Below are 16,579 nucleotides of genomic sequence, written 5' to 3' on the forward strand. Positions count from 1 at the left end.
GTGTGTTTTGCATGAAAACAAGTTTTTTTTGTTGTTGGCTTCTGCACAATGCATTATTCAGACCAATAATTGCATCCTCCAACCATGTTAGACTCTAAGTGGGCATGTTCTTAGGCTCAGGCTTTTAGTCAAGCAAGCAAAAGTGGGCATGATGCCCGCAGGTCATGGCCCATTTACCTTAACAATGAGCCCTGAGTCAATAACCCCCCTTTATTCACTGGCAGGCTCTGAGATGCCTCACAAAGGCTCCTTTCCAAATGTGTACATTACAGAGGACAGTATTGACCAGAGCACCGTGCCAGAACAAACCTGTAAACACACTGATGCGTTGGGTTTTTATCTGAGGCCAATGTCGGTGGGCGGATCTGTGGACATTCGAGCGCAGCGTGTCCTCGTCTGTCGTCCTTTCATCTGTTTTACTGAGAAAACGCAAGGAGCTATGAATGTCACAAATAAATTACAGTGGAGGTGTTACGATTCGCATCTGACATTTCATTTCAAAGTCTAATTAAATACATGACTTTTTTTTTTTTTTGATGCGCTGCCCACAAGGCTTTCAACTCCATCTATAATAGTATAGATCCTATTTAAAAATTATCTTCAAAAGAGGAAAAAATGCACGCTGAAACCACCATTTGTCATTTTCAGGGCTCAAGCAGAAGGAATGGCAATGATTTTTCTATCTTTTCATATTTTGGAGGCGTGTAATGTTGGCATGGGACCCCAGTGGCTGTTCGTCATTGCACACCCACATGTTCAACAGTCAGAGGCTCTTTTTACAAGCGTTTTCATCAAAGAGAAAGCGTCTCCACTGTGGGGACAACCACACGCAGAGACGCATCAACACCCAGATGAAGACGCAAATTAGCATTCGACATAAACTTGGTCTGCCGTTTGCTGTCCAAGACCAATTTATTACAAAGAACCTCGAATAAATTCATGTTTCGTTTGAGAGAGAGAGAATAACTTCACATGGCTGTCTGCTGCAAAGACACAACATTCTTTTGATGCTGAAATGGGCATGAGAAAAGATTGAAATATTTCATCACAGTGGTGAGGATTGAAAAATATATGTATGCTATCTAAAAGTGTTGATGCAAGGTCTGCAGCCTATTTAAATACACATGCACTGCTCTTTTATACAAAAGTGCGATCGTTCGCCCCAGTTGGCCTGAAATGAAAAGAATTGTGTATGAAAAAGTTCAGTAGTCTACACTGTAAAAAAAAAATCCTGGTTGCCTTAAATTTTTAAGCTGAATGAAATTAACCTTATGAGTCCACTAAACTTATACTATGTTAAACTGACTTAAAACAGCTTGCGTATCTTATAAAATGAAGTTAGAACATGATTAACTTAACATATTTTATACTTAACATATTTTAAACATTTTTTACAGTGTAGGATCTAAGATACAACATCACCATAATGCCTGAAAGCACCAAAAGGCCCAACAAAACTTGCATTCTTTACACAACATTATATTTCAAAAGATGTTTCAATATTGAAACTGACATGACAAGTCCTGAGTCTTTGACAGCATATATGCTCTGGTTTTGTACATTGTAAAAAAACAAAAAGTCACAACAACTAGAAGTTTAATTATAAACTAATTTCGAGAGGAACACATGCTTATGATTGACCGCAGCTGGTCCTGCATTAGCTAATGCATGATTCACCAATCGGATGATCGAATCCTATGTCACTGTAAATAACCAGAGTTCCTTACCTCAGTCATTTTTGGGTTAATGAATCCCCCCTTCCACCCCTACTCCTCCTTTCTTTTCTTCGATAGGGCGGCATGGTGGCCTAGTGGTTAGCACTGTTGCCTCACAGCAAGAATGTCACTGGTCCAAGTCTCTAATCAGCCAGTAGATGTTTCTGTATGAAGTTTACATGTTCTCCTCGTGCTCATGTGGGTTTCCTCCCACAATCCAAAAACTTATGATATAGGTGAACTGACCAAACCAAATTAGCACCAGAGACGAGCTCTTAATCAGCAGTATATCTCTCTGTAGCTATCCCTAATTTGTCATGTGCCATAAATAGCAGAGGAGTTCTCAAGATCTACCTGAGCTCAAATTCCCCCCTCGCCCTGCAAATGGGAGGGTGCCCCAGGCTCGAGGATCTTCTGAGCTCAGGGCTCTCTCCCGGGACAGCATGCCAAACATGCTTTATAATCAATCATCAGCTAAGTGTGAACTCTTGAAATTTTTTTTTACTTTAACTTATTTTAAATTAAATAATTAATGAGGGTTCAACACAATGTTTTACCATACAAAACGTAATATTATAGGGATGGATTTAACTCAGACTTAAATGTGCACTGTAATAAATAAAAAAACCTCAGAAATCTGAAGAAAAGGCCCAGGATAGACGTTTGACACATTCTTGCCCTCTTCCCTGAACTTTTCTTCTCATCTAGTATTGATATAAAAACCATGCTTAAGTGTATACATGGTCTTGCCCCTAAAGTAGTCTGTGAGTTGGCACATAAATTCAGCAGTGATGGGACGAAGACTAGAGGGGCAGTAAGTGGGAATTGTAGAGTCAGTCATCCTTTTCAGTGAAAGGTTCACATCCATGAAATGCCATGCCTGTTGATTTAAAATAACAATCAGAACTCCTATTTTTTTCTGTAAAGCTGAAAGAATGGTTGAAATGTTTACAGCAATGTGACCATTAAGTATTATTCTTTCAGGTTGGTCAGGTTTACATTTCTCTTTATGCAGATTGATGTACATTTGATGTTTTTGGCTGTACATGTATATACTGTACATGTTTGTTGAATTGTTTATTTTTTAAATTTTCTTAATGTGAAGCATAACCAGGGACGAGGGCTGCAAATTATCTTTATACTATATGCCCTACAATGTTTACTTTAGGATTTTATCCAGCTGTGGCGGCAGACTCTGTTGGGCATTTTACACAGATCTACCAACTACCTGTGTTGTTATTTCATTGACAAATGTCGTGAGCGCAGTATTAAGTTGAGATCGCATTTATGTAATAGCCTACGAGCATGTTAATCTGTGCTTGAGTGCCGATTTCCTCTGTTCGTGCACAAAACTTCGTGCACGCCCTCAAATATACGCTGCTCAAGCGCAGATTTTCTTGTGCGCTCTCAAATAAACGCTGCTGAAGTGTGATTTAGTGTGTTTATGTAACGAGTATGTCTACAACATTTATTAGATTTGCTGGGAATATTTATGAATATCTCCAACAGACCTACACAGCGGTATTAATGCGTCCTAAAGTAAAGTGAAACTGCTATAAACTCCAGCAAGATAAAGTCATTGTATGCAGACTGAGAGCCATAGACTTTTATCTATAAATAAAATATAATTATGGACACTGTGTTCATCATAACTGAAAGCTACGCCGCGTTTGCTGACCTCACGCGTCACGCACCTGTCAGTCAGTCAGTCAGCATGTCACCTTAAAGGGTTAAACAAAGAACGCACAGCACTTCCACTATTACAGAAAGTTTGCGCTGTTATAATTCACTTACCTTTTAATATGTTTTTTGGTGCGATTATAACCCGCTATATAAAAAAAAACGACCAAATGTTTTGAACGAGAAGCTGTAATGTAGCCGAGGCGGGATGAATTTTGGTGTGGCGCCCTGCCATGGACGAATGAATGTAGCGGAAACCATGCCCTGTACACAACATCGGTTATTTTTGTATAACAATGTCAAGTGTATTGTCCCTGTTAAAGAAACAAGCAAAAGTAAAAATAAATATCCAGGTGTGACTGGTAAGGAGGTTTTGTTCACAATCTTTGATAAATTGATTAAATCCCAACAGATGAGTAAATCTTTAACAAAACAAATAGAACTTTAATTTATCAGAATAAACATTTATTGCTCTCCTAGGGCAGTGGTTCCCAAACTGGGGGTCGCGATCCCTGCGGGGGTCGCAGAATAATTTCAAGGGGTTGCGAGAGTTATTTAAAAATTGTGTAATTTTCAGTGATTATAATAAATATTTTTTAGTATTACAAGTGAAAGCTAATATTTTCAGATTTTTAAAAAGATATTACTGATTCATAAAGTATTTAGGACACATTTACGCAGAATGCATCTTTGTACTTGGAACGCAGCGCTCAGGAACAGTTTAAAACTGTTGTCATGTCAACTTGCCGCAGTAAACAAAGCCTTCAACGCTTGCCCCGCCTTCGCGCTCTTCTTATTGGCCCACTGCTCTAAGAACTGAACACGAATGATTGGTTAAAATCAGCTGTCAATCACTCAGTCAATGCCTCCTGTCTTCAGATGACAGGAGCTACAACCGCGAAAATGTAAAAGCGCTGAAGACGAGAGAATGAAAACAACACTGACAGATTTTGTCTTAGAAACACCTAAAGCAACAAATATTGGCACATCTGATTACTGATCATGTGCTGAATGTTAATCCACCAGCTATACTTATTGAAGAGTGGATAAAAGACCTCCATTGGCTTCAAGTCTGCTATGAAAATAACTAGCATTCACTGTAAAGTCTGTGGGATATCTTTTGGGATATCCGTCCGTGTATCTTTTGGTCACTCAATTATGTTATAAAAATGTCTTTTCTTGTGATAACGGGATTTCATTAAGACATATTTTCCTCACGCATGCATATTTATTTTTTTGCTTGTTAGTTTTGATTAGTGTTGATTTTCAAATGCAATAAATCTGTTTATAAAACTTGTAGTAACAGTGCGATAATTGGTGGGAGCCACAAAATTTTGGCTGGTGCGCCTACATTTTTAAAGTTAGAAGCACCAGTGTTACCAAGCAAAAATGTTAATTTCGAGCCCTGTAATCTATAGTAAATATAGTTAAAATATTGTGAACAGCTTAAAAAAAAGCTATTTTTATTGTTTGTATAAACTTTGGTAGTGGGGGGTCGCGAGTTCTTGACGATCTTACAATGGGGGTCGCGGGTTTAAAAGTTTGAGAACCACTGTCCTAGGGTATTTAAAGAGAAGGAAGAAATGTCTCGGGGTCGTGAGTCTGTACCCAGATCTGCCTATAGTGAAGGGCTCAAGCTTAACCCTACAAAGTAAAACTCAAAAAGTTAAGGTAACTTAAACCATTTAAGTTAAAAAACTAATCCTAATGAGTACTGTGAATTTAATCCATTTGAGTAAACGAATCAATGAGCACAGTAAAACCCGATAAATGAAGAGAACTGAAACCAACTGTGTACTATAAAACACAATAAGTTAAGGCAACTCAAACCGTTTGAGGAAACCGATTGCAACAAACCAATTAAGTTCAAAAACTAATCCTAATGAGTACTGTGAACTTAATCCATTTGAGTAAACGAATCAATTTGAGCACAGTAAAACCCAATAAATGAAGAGAACTCAAACCAATTGAGTACTGTAAAACTCAGTAAGTTAAGGCAACTCGAACCGTTTGAGGAAACTGATTGCTACAAACCATTTGAGTTAAACTCATCTATATGAGTACTGTGAACTTACTCCATTTAAGTTGAAGTAATGAGGTATTTGTAACTGGCACGATACGCTTTCATCTGGAAAATAAAGTGTTGTGTTATTCTGAATTCTCCTGAAATCTTTTATATCCAGTAGATTGTTTGGAGGCTTTTGCGACCTTGATCTGTGTACATGATATCCAAACAAATTGCACGAAACAGTTTGGAGCAGTTGAGACTTGAGGCTATTCGAATTCTGGTTATCACTGATATTAGCAAGTTGTATGGAAAGGACTAAATGGACTACACTTTTAGTACGAGTGAACAGGAGGCAAGCAGACTAATTGGGTATTACTAAACCCTGCAGCCTTTGAATAACTTTGAGAGATAATGTCCATGAGAAACACAAACCCCAGGGCATGAAAACTCTGTTAGGCAACGTATAACTGAAGAGTATGGGATCAGATATAAATCAAAACTCTGAATTGATTCGTGGACTACAAAAGGGACCCATTCCCAATTAGAAATTTGATGGTCACCTAAAATATAAGTCAGATTGAATTCAGAGCTGAAAAAAAATCTAAATAAATTCCAACAGAATTGTTTTTAGAAGCGCTAGAAAAGGCTTACACACGTTTAACCTTCAACCATTCATCAGATTGAATGGAATCTTACAATATTTTTAGTCAGTATGACTGGAGTAAGTTCAGATGACTACAAAAGTAATTTGATTTAACTAAAACAATGAAGGCAGCATAATATGTTTTTAAAAGTCTTGTTTGTGGCAATGCCTAATTCTTTATCTGAGTGATAACGGAGGCCGGTGGATTTAGGAAGAGACTCAAAAAGCAGAACCATGACAGACCCACCACTGAGATTGCGTTTTATGGGGAAAATCGTTTGCAGCCCAAAATAGCCTTGATGGGATCTGGAGTGCTTTATTTCACGGTGAACAAAGGGAAAACAAAAAAGTGCAACGGCAATACAGTGCCTTCCATTCGGAACGAAATGGCAAACATTACAACGAGAGCTCATTGATTTCTCCAGTGAAAGTAAAGCAATTGTTGCTTAAATGAGAGATGCTGCATTTCTTGAGGGAAATTGAATTTGATGAAGTTTGATTCCTTCGTCTTTTGAAATGCGACTTACATTTTCCACGCTACAATTGAGTGCGCTAGTTTGTTTTGCATGGACTCAAATGATGGTGTTTCTCTATTACAAATAAACAGAGTACAACATATTTATCCTGCTGTGACATTCTGAAGTATGAATGGGGGATATTTTTGGGAAAATTAACTTCTTTACAACTTAGTTTTTTGATCACTTTGAGATCTTTCATGTATTGAGTTGTTTGTTTGTCAAACCTGAGGCCACTTTTATTGAGATATTTTTGAGATCTCATTCAAAACACTAAATAGCTAACATCAACTATTAATATATATATTTTTTAAGTGAGAAATGTTTTTGTGACAAGAAATATGACATGAGATAAGCAAAATTTCTACTTAGTTATATTTGATCTCTACTTAATCTCATTAAAGAAAGAATGCTCTTTAAAAATGTGGCATCGTTGTAACCTAATGTTGGGTCAAAAATGGTCAAACCCTATGTTGGGAATAGATTATTTCTATTGAATTTAAATGACACTTCTCAACCAAACAGATATTTTGACCCAGCACTGGCATTTTTTAGAATATTTCATGCATCAGCTGCTTTTCAATACCAATTTGTGAAACAAAAATGGCAGGAATTTAAAAAGAATCGATTTTACCATTCGCTCCAGGGAGCGAGCCTCTCTTCAATCTAATGAAATAAAGGTTTACATTTATTAAATTAATTTATTACAATTAAATATTATTAAATGTTTATTTATGATAATGTCAAAAAAGAATATCTGTGCTCAAACTCTTCTATGTTTCACTAGCTTATGTTTACTTGTGTTTTACTTAGGTTGCAGTACATTTATTGGCCCCTTTCCACTGTGTGGTACGGTACGGGTCGGTAGGCTTTTATGACCGTTTCCACTGTCAAAAGGTACCAAATAGCGAACCGCACCATACCCCTTTTTTGGTACCCTTTCCAAAGGATACCTAGCACAACAAAAGGGTACAAAAAGGCGGATTAGATGCGCAGCTGAATGCTATTGGCCGAGACATTACACCATTATGATATATACATACAGTATATATACAGCAGCTATAATCAAATCGTGTTCATAGAAAGACTAGTGAGAAACATTTATTTATAATGTAATACTAACATTTATTTATAAGTATTTATGTATATAAAGCATTTGATTAGTAAGAAGTGCTTCTCATACGATATGTGAACTTCAAGTGAGAATGACGTCGACTGCAATTTTCTGTCGAGCACCACGTCCACCAAAAGGGGACCATTGGTACCTTTGGCAGTGGAGACATAAGCCTGATAAAGGTGACCTATACCTAGGCCAACACAGAATCTGCAGATTTTTAGCCCATCATTAATTCTGTTTATTTACTTGAGTAAATGTGTGTAAATCTATATTTATTCAGTTTAATTACAGTAATATTATTGACTAATATGAAAATGTTCTTCTGATTTATGTACAATGCAGTTTGTACAGTAATATTTTCAGTCTTTTAGTAGATAAATTATATAGAAGACTTGCTTTGTTTACCAAATAATGTAAATCTAATTGGATTTGCATTTTAAACATTAAATAAAAGTTAAAAAGAGATAATTTTTTATTTCACATATTAAGGTTTTAGTTGTGATACTCCCAAAATAATTCTGCAGAAATCCACAGATTTTTACCAAAATTCTCAGCAGAAATAGCAAAAAACATCCACAGATTCCGTCTGGCCCTACCTATACCGTACCGTACTGTACCACTCAGTGGAAACGGGCCATTAATGACCCCTGCTGTCACTTAAAATACGATTTTCTGACTTCAACATATGAATATGCACATTTGCAAAATCAGATAACTTAATTATCACTGTTTATACATTTCCATGAATCATGTTTTTTAAACTGATTTATGAAAATTAATAAAAAATAATTAATATGCTTTTTTTTTGCAGATTAACTCTTCAAAGAGACCTTTTAAAGGTGCAGCATGTAGAATTGACACCTTCTGGTTTAACTAGGTATTGTAGTCAGAATTCAAACTAATGGAGATTTTTTTTTTCTTCACCTGGCCCCTCCGATGATGCAGGTTGCCAGATTGATGACACCATGACACACATTTGCCACAAAAGCATAGAATTTGGCTTAATTGCATCTACTGCTCAAGTTCAAATAATTGAACTCAAGTGAAAAATGTGCATGAGGGGAAAAACATCTTGTGAGTAAACTAGAGCAAGTGACGCAGTGCTCTGTGCATTACAATTTAAGCTGATCAGCTAATATTTGCAATTGTAATTTTGCTTTACTTGCTAATTTTTATAACACTGAATCTGCAGCTCATTTCAAAGGTTACTATGGTCCTCTGAAGGTTCCATTTTCGAGCGTGCCATCATATTTTGAGGGAACTATCAAGACTGAGATGAAATATGGTGTGGTTTACACCAAGGAAATCTGGAGTGCAGAAATATAATGGGGTAAACTGGCAGTGGGCTGGTTATAGAGACCAAAACAAAGACAGACATTCTGACATGGAGCGCACATTCTCAAAGGAGAATAACTACCATTAGCATTGCTTCTCAGATAAACAAGCATGTCCACTTAGCATGTTTCCTAAATATCTGCAAGCATATTGTGGTATTTTTATCCTTTAGAAGAATCATGAACTTACATACAGCACCAGTATTGTAAAGAAGTATGATTTACAGATTTAGCTAAACGAAATAGAGATTGAGCCAAGCACTGGTTTGACCGCCAACTTATTTAACATGCAGCCTACTAAACCCGAAGCTCAGACGCTACTAGTGTATGCTACAGTGATCTGGAAAGCTGCCGATATCAGCACCCAGACTGATGCCAAGTGTCCTCTGCGGAGACTCTGCAGCTGCGGTCGGAGACCAAGCTCACGTGATAAAACAGACAGTTCAGTTCTGAAGATGGCAGGCGAGATCTACTGCAAGACAGAGAGGTGAATTAAGGAGGCCAAAAATATATAAAATACAAGACAATGCAGCTGTGGATGAGGAGAGAGAGAATAAATCATGGCCAGGGCCAGAAAACACGAGCAAGCAGGAGAAAGAGAGAGAGGCTTTCTCTAAAACCTAATGAGCTGTGCTGCAACATTCATCAGGAGAGCTAAAAAATGTGCTTTATTTCCGCATTTATTTGATCAAGTGAAAGAATGGTCGTGACATTTGAATCAAGGGAGCGAGCGCTCAAGAAAAATAATGATCAGAGCATTCAACTTTAGAAAGAAACTGTCTGAATTGGGAAATAAAGCATTCAAGATGTTTTAACCAGAGAACATTAGTGGCAGGGGCGGACTGGGACAAAAATTCAGCCCTGGCACTGTAGCCACACCAGCCCACATTACCACACCGACACAGCCCCACCCATGGACACGCACATCCACACATTATATTAGTGTACAGATGGTGAAATAATATACGCAGTGCCAAATGTAATAGATATTAAAACATTTAAATGTATGTGACTGGAACAAAAACAACCTCTTTATAAAAAATGTATACATACAGTAAAAACTTAATAAAAAATGTTTGTCTGCTATTATATGATAGAAGTAACCTTTGAATGTGTCTCACGCACACACACACACACACACACACACACACACGCACACGCACACACACACACACACACACAGAGCTTTACACACAAATGGACACGCAGCACGCAGCATGTGCAAAATGTCCTGTATGTCCAAAGAATTTTGTCAGTTGTTGTGTCTGAGTGAAAAAAGAATTGATGAAATTTGAGAGATGTAATCATTAAATGCATTTTGTGCCAAAACAATGAGAATTGATCCCTAGTTCAGCCCACATAGACTTCTGTTGTGCTCACTGTGTCAAGAGTTTTGCAAAAGTGTCCTATATAGAGAAATGTGTCCTAGCGTCTGTAAAAAAAAACTTTATTACACTTAAGTAATAACAGTAGCACAAAAGGCAATACAATATATAACAAAAAAGCAGAAATATTTGTGTGTACTAGCAGATTTGTACATTTTTAATCCTTCATGATATATAGCTTTTTTTATATAAAGTATGCGTAAGTGTTGCTAGTGCTGCATCTCCATTTGTGTGTGTGTGACACACATTCACAGGCTACTCCTATCATAGGGGTTAATTTATCGTTAATTAGCCACAGTCTTAAAAAGGCTTACATGAGCTTTTATTTTGAAGTGTTTCTGGCAATCAGACAGTTTATTCTTATTTGTTTCGGGACCACACACACACACACCAACCTACATGGATACTCCGAAGTGATGTTTAGCACTTGCATGCTTAGTACTTGTTGGAAACTTTGTGGAAAAAGAATAAAGAATTCTGGATTGATTGCAGCTCGTTGCCTCTGACTGACCAGATATCTGTGGTGAACTAGCCCCCACTGACAACCCCTAACTGGTTTGTGGTTTCTATATCAGTTTTCTGTACACAGTATTAAGAAACTGTCAGCATTTGTGTCAGGGTGTGTTTCTCTTACGGCTGTATTCCTACCTCCATGACACTTGACTCTGCTGCAGCAGTCAGGCTATCTGCACTGCCACTGGGTCCAGAAACATTCTAGTTTGAATAGATGAACACAGGAGTCAGGAAAGGAAGAACACAAGCAAGCCAATGTCTGACTATTGCATAGATATACTTCAATATTGCCTGTAAAAGAAGTCTATGTTCCACCTACATACTGTGACATATGCATGTATTTAATGTTTTACTTTAAAGACTAGCTATGTATTTAGAGTTGACTATAAATTCCTACAGTACTATAGCTATAGCTGTTCTGTATATACCCTAAATTCCACGTTATCTGCTTATAATGATATTTTAAAATGTATGGGAGTTCCACGCTGAGTTAACTGTTAAACACAGTGTAGGTTACTGTCAAAAACTGTCAGAAGTAGCGTGAATGACATTAAAATTAATTATTATTTTTATTTTAGTATAATTAAGGGGGTCAGTCACACACCAGAAGCGCTGCTCGGCGACGCACAGCGTCGCGCCGCGCAACGCCATGCATTTCAGAATTCTAATTTCTAACTTTCTAAGGTCCACAAGTCGGCAGCTGTCATGTGAATATGCGCGTCTGATGTGCCATACTTTCAACTGTCATGTGCTCGCCGTGTTGCGGCGCATCCGATGTGTGACCTGCTTTATTTTCTGTTCCCTTCTTACCTCCTCTACCGCGCTACTGTCCTCCGATGCATTTACACCTCCTCTCGCGAATATTTCGGTTAATTTTATGCATTTGGCAGCATCTGATTTTAGAGCCCTTTTCTTGTTCTCTCTGACCTTATCAGCACCGCCTTTCCTTTTTTACGGTCCATATTTTGACATTAACGTTAGCTTGCGTTGTGTTGCATTTACTGTTTGACCATCTTGCCAGATTTTGATTACATCAGCGTGATCCACAGCCTCTGATTGGGTCGGCCCATCTCGAGACATGCCGGCCGTCGCCGATTGGCCCAAATGCTTAACATGTATCATTATTATAATTATCAATCATCATTATTATTATTATTATTGTTGTTGTTGTCATCAACAGCAGCATTATATTCACATCTTGCAAGAGATAAAAGCTGCCAGCATGCAAAAACAATACATATTAAAAAAAAAAAAAAAAAAAAAAAAAAAAAAAAACCTGACCGGCCCACATTTTAAAACTGCTCCGGCCCTTCTGGCATTTGCCAGAATTGCCAGACGGCCAGTCCGCCCCTGATTAGTGGTACGCTCAAAACATACAAATCAAGACAAGACTTCAGTACGTTTGAAAAGTGAAAAACAAACTCAATGAAGATCGTTTAGAACTACAGTCAAAACAGTGTTGCCAGACGTACGATAATTATCAACCTCTGTATGATGTACGATCAATAATGAGAAAAATCCTATAAATGTACGATAATTTCAGAATTCTATGGCATTTAAAAGTTATTTCATTGTAATCTTGGGTCTTCTTTACCTACTGATCTAGCTGCATCTTTTCTGTACTGTCTGTGAGGAGAAGGTGGAGTTAGGTTTTCTATCTCATCTTATGTTAGCCAATCAACATGGAGAATGGCTCTCTCCCACGAGTTAACGCTCCTGCCGTGCCTGCCCGTGGTTAGGTCTGTAGTTTTCAGTTTGAGATCGATCTTTTAAGCAATAATGTTAAAACAATTAGTGCTGTAAAGAAAGGTGAGAAGGACGGGAGTTTTCCCTTGATGTTCTCGTTTTTTTCCCCATTAATATTGGTTGGTGTTTTTTTTAAAAGTTTATCTCATCAAAAAGCATGCACACCTCAGAGTGTGTTAAAAATTCAGGAGGGTGCACTGCTTTCAAGCCAACCAGCACTATTTTGCAGTCCATGACAGCATCCGATTTGTACAGCAAAATGAATCCCTCAACATCTGGCAACATGCAACATTCGATGACAGCAACTCAATAATTTGTATTTTTATTTTAATCTATTTTTGTTTGTCAGTTATCTACAAAATAAACAAAAAATTAATACATTTTAGGTGAAATGGGCGACAAATAACACTTTTTGGCCTTAAGGAAATTATGAATTGCATTCAAGTAGGCATATTAAATACATAATACAACACAAAATATAGTATTTCTGACAATTTTCTTTATAATTTGAGTTATTAATTACAGTATCACAATACTACTTGGTATCGTGATACTTCAGCTGGTATTGTATCATAAGATTAATTCATGACAACCCTATTAAAAGGAGTTTACTCTTATTACAGTACAAATATCAGATTTTTTTAAAGATGATCGCTTAATACATTTTACATACTTCCCATTACTACCCAGTTCTTCCAGCTTCGAAACTCAGGAGGAAACCCATTGCTGGAAATTTGTGCTACCAATAACGAATTATGAGAATCACTTAATTGTGAACAATTTCCTGCATTTCATTATTAACCTGTAATCATGTAATCCATCAAAAAGTAACTGTAGTCTGACTACAAAGTAGATTACTCTGATTACAGTACAAATTTCACATTTTTGGAATCTGATTACGTAATCCAAATGACAGTTTCAATTACCTCCCAGTTCTGTCAGCGCCAAAACTCAGGATTAAGGCTCCTTACCATTAAAGCAAATCTGTGCTACCAACATGTATGGTTGGAGTGAAATCTGTGGATGCAAATGCTGGTGCTGGAGGAGCTTGGGGGAATGGATGAACTCATCTGCCACAGTGTGTTCATGATGAGACCGAAGAGTCGCGCCGTTTGCTGGAGGCCAAAGCCTGCTGAAGTCCATCAAGATGAGATGGAGAAAGCGAGTGGACGGATGCTCACTGCTGGGTGCCAAAGAAGCCATCGGCGGGCATCAGGGGAGTAAAAGGACACACACTGATGGTGGGCATGACAAGTGAGGCACTTTTAGCCGATCGAGAACTAAATGACATAGCATTTGGGGAAATCGACCAAAGATTTCTCTCTTCGTCCTTACATTTGTGCTCTCTCTCTTCTCGAATGGAGAAGTGTGAGGGAATATAGAGGGCAGTCTTGAAGAAACCCCAATCTGTGAGGGGCAATAAGGGGGTTTGAACTGAGTGGGAGAGAAGCGAGGGGTAATAATACCCTCAATACTGAACTTTGTGTGCAAATATAAGCCTGTATTTTGCCATCAGTGTTGGGGAGTAGCTAGCACATAGCTCATTTTTCAATAGCTTGACAGTAGCTGATATACTTATGATACAATGTAGATTTTCCAGTAACCAGCTAGTTCATCTATGCCTAGAAACGCTGCTTGACTGTATTGTTTTAACAAAATGAAGTCACTTACACAAAGACAATAACAGTATTAGTATACTTAAAAAAGTATGCATTATTTGTGAAGCAATTTATGTAAATGAATGGCCAACACACATAGAGGTATTTTGTTGATGAGTTATTTCAATGGTGTTGTAAACAGCCCCTCTATCAGGAGATAGAAGATAATATTTATGAACATCAAGAGGCACTTTTAATTCATGTTCAATTTAAAAAGCCCTATGAAGAAACAAACTGATCAAACCTTGTATATTCAAAGCAAAAGAAAGTTTAAGATGTTTGAATTAAGTAAATAGAAATTCTAATTATTAGGTAGAAGTATGTTCAAAACATTGAGCTTGAGGGACATTTCTGTTAACGGTTTGATTAGAAGAGACACTGAAATTATCAAGGTAAAGTAGACATCACGATAATAAAATGGTTTTTTAAATGCTTAAATCAGGATAAAAAGGTAAATCTTTAAAAAGAAAGCACGTTCAAATGAGTCAAATCAAAGAATGTTTGAAGCGATTGAATTGAATCAAATAAAAAAGACATTTATTTGAATCTGCGGAGAAAGGAAGTTAAACAGATTTGGACGGAGACTCTGAGAGAGCAACATTTTCAAAGCAAAGCGAGGGAAAGATTGCTCAAAACAAGAGAAATAATGCTTTATAAAACTCCACACAAAGAGCAGCCAAATGCTCAATGCTGCCTAACTATGATTATGGTGATTACAATATCATAACTGACATTTGAAGAAGCAGCGCTCAACGGTTTAAACGCTTTCACATTCTGAAGGGAACCAGAAAATTGGATGTGCATCACATAGGCAGCTTCTTAAAGGGACACTCCACTTTTTATTTATTTATTTTTTTTTTAAAGGCTCATTTTACAACTTTCTTACATTGTAAAAATAAAAAAAGACTTGTTTTTTAGTTGAATCAAATTAAGTTTTCTAGTCATCTTAACTTGCATAATTCAAACAAAAAATATAAAGTTAAACTGTATAACTTAAAAAAACCTAATTAACTTATTAAATTAAGTTATAGCAACACAATTTGTTGTCTTGAATTTTTGTCATTACATTTATATATTTATATATATATATATATATATATATATATATATTTCATATAGACGTTACACTTTTCCCCATTCAAAACTATATGAGTGACATGTTTTGTGTATTCTATAGTCTTTGGCTTTACCTTGGGCACACTGAAAAATAGCTGATTTAGTTTGATTCAAACGTTTAGAAATACAACTTGAGACAGATGATGTTTAATTTTATTTGTAATTTCAGATATGACATTTAATTGTAAGCTTGACAAACAGTTTTGGAGAATTTCCAAATTCTCCAAAGGTGAACGAGAGCTGTTTCAAAAGGTGTTTTCGCAGACTTGCCTTAAAGGGAATTTGACTAAACTGAGCTAAAAGTGCTCCCGCCAGACCTAGAGATCCGCTGAGAGGATTTAAAACTGCTACAACTCGACTGTTTAACTTCAGGGAAGCTGTAAAATAAGCCCTTTTTTTCATTAAACTGCAGAGAACATTGAAACCCAGCCAGAAACACATCAGCCGAGTCAGTGTGTGTGTTTCCCAATTCTGATGAATGACTCTCAGACGGGCTGATCTAAATCCTCACACGCGGGTCAACCTCAGATATGAATCTCTAACCTTAAAAAAGAAAGACAGTGCAACAGTTTTTGGGTTTTCCAGCATCTCCAGAAACAATCTGCGCATTAAATAAGACTGTCATTCTCCCAGCATTCCCTGAGAGGCTGCGAAAGATAAACAGCTGCTGTGGCGCACCGATGCGTGTCAGGTCACACTTCCCAGCAGTCAGTTTGCGGAGCAGCGGGACATCAAAGTCTCGCCCCCAGATCTAATACTCTCAGCCGGTGCCGCTCTCGCATTTGAACTCATTTTATTTTTAGAGTTTTTCCACCTCAGGTGTCCATCTGAACGTCAGCGCTTTCTCCTCTTTCTCTGCCCTGTGAGCTGTTAGTTAAGTTTGTTTGATCTTCAAATTATCTTTGTGCGCCTTTATCGTGTTTGATTCGAATTCGTGCCGAATGTTAATTTCGGAAGAACACAAATGAAGCTCAACGCTGACTTTGATGTCAAAAACGAAAGAAAAGGCATATTTCATCAAATACGAAGCACTAAAAAAGGGTTTCATACACATCGCTTTATAGTGTTCGCAACGATGTGATGTCAAACAACTTCCAAACATCAAACACGATCAACTCAGCATGAAAGCCCTTTAAAGAAGATTGCTCT

The 16,579-nt window shown here is 37.3% G+C and overlaps 1 protein-coding gene across 1 annotated transcript in view; it reads right to left on the reverse strand.

The window, feature by feature from the left end:
- Window positions 1–16,579, reverse strand: part of asic1b (acid-sensing (proton-gated) ion channel 1b) — a 387,101-nt gene that overhangs the window by 105,582 nt on the left and 264,940 nt on the right. The window lies entirely within an intron of this gene.

This window comes from Danio aesculapii, chromosome 22 (genome assembly GCF_903798145.1).
Source record: "Danio aesculapii chromosome 22, fDanAes4.1, whole genome shotgun sequence".
NCBI classification, from domain to species: Eukaryota; Metazoa; Chordata; class Actinopteri; order Cypriniformes; family Danionidae; genus Danio; species Danio aesculapii.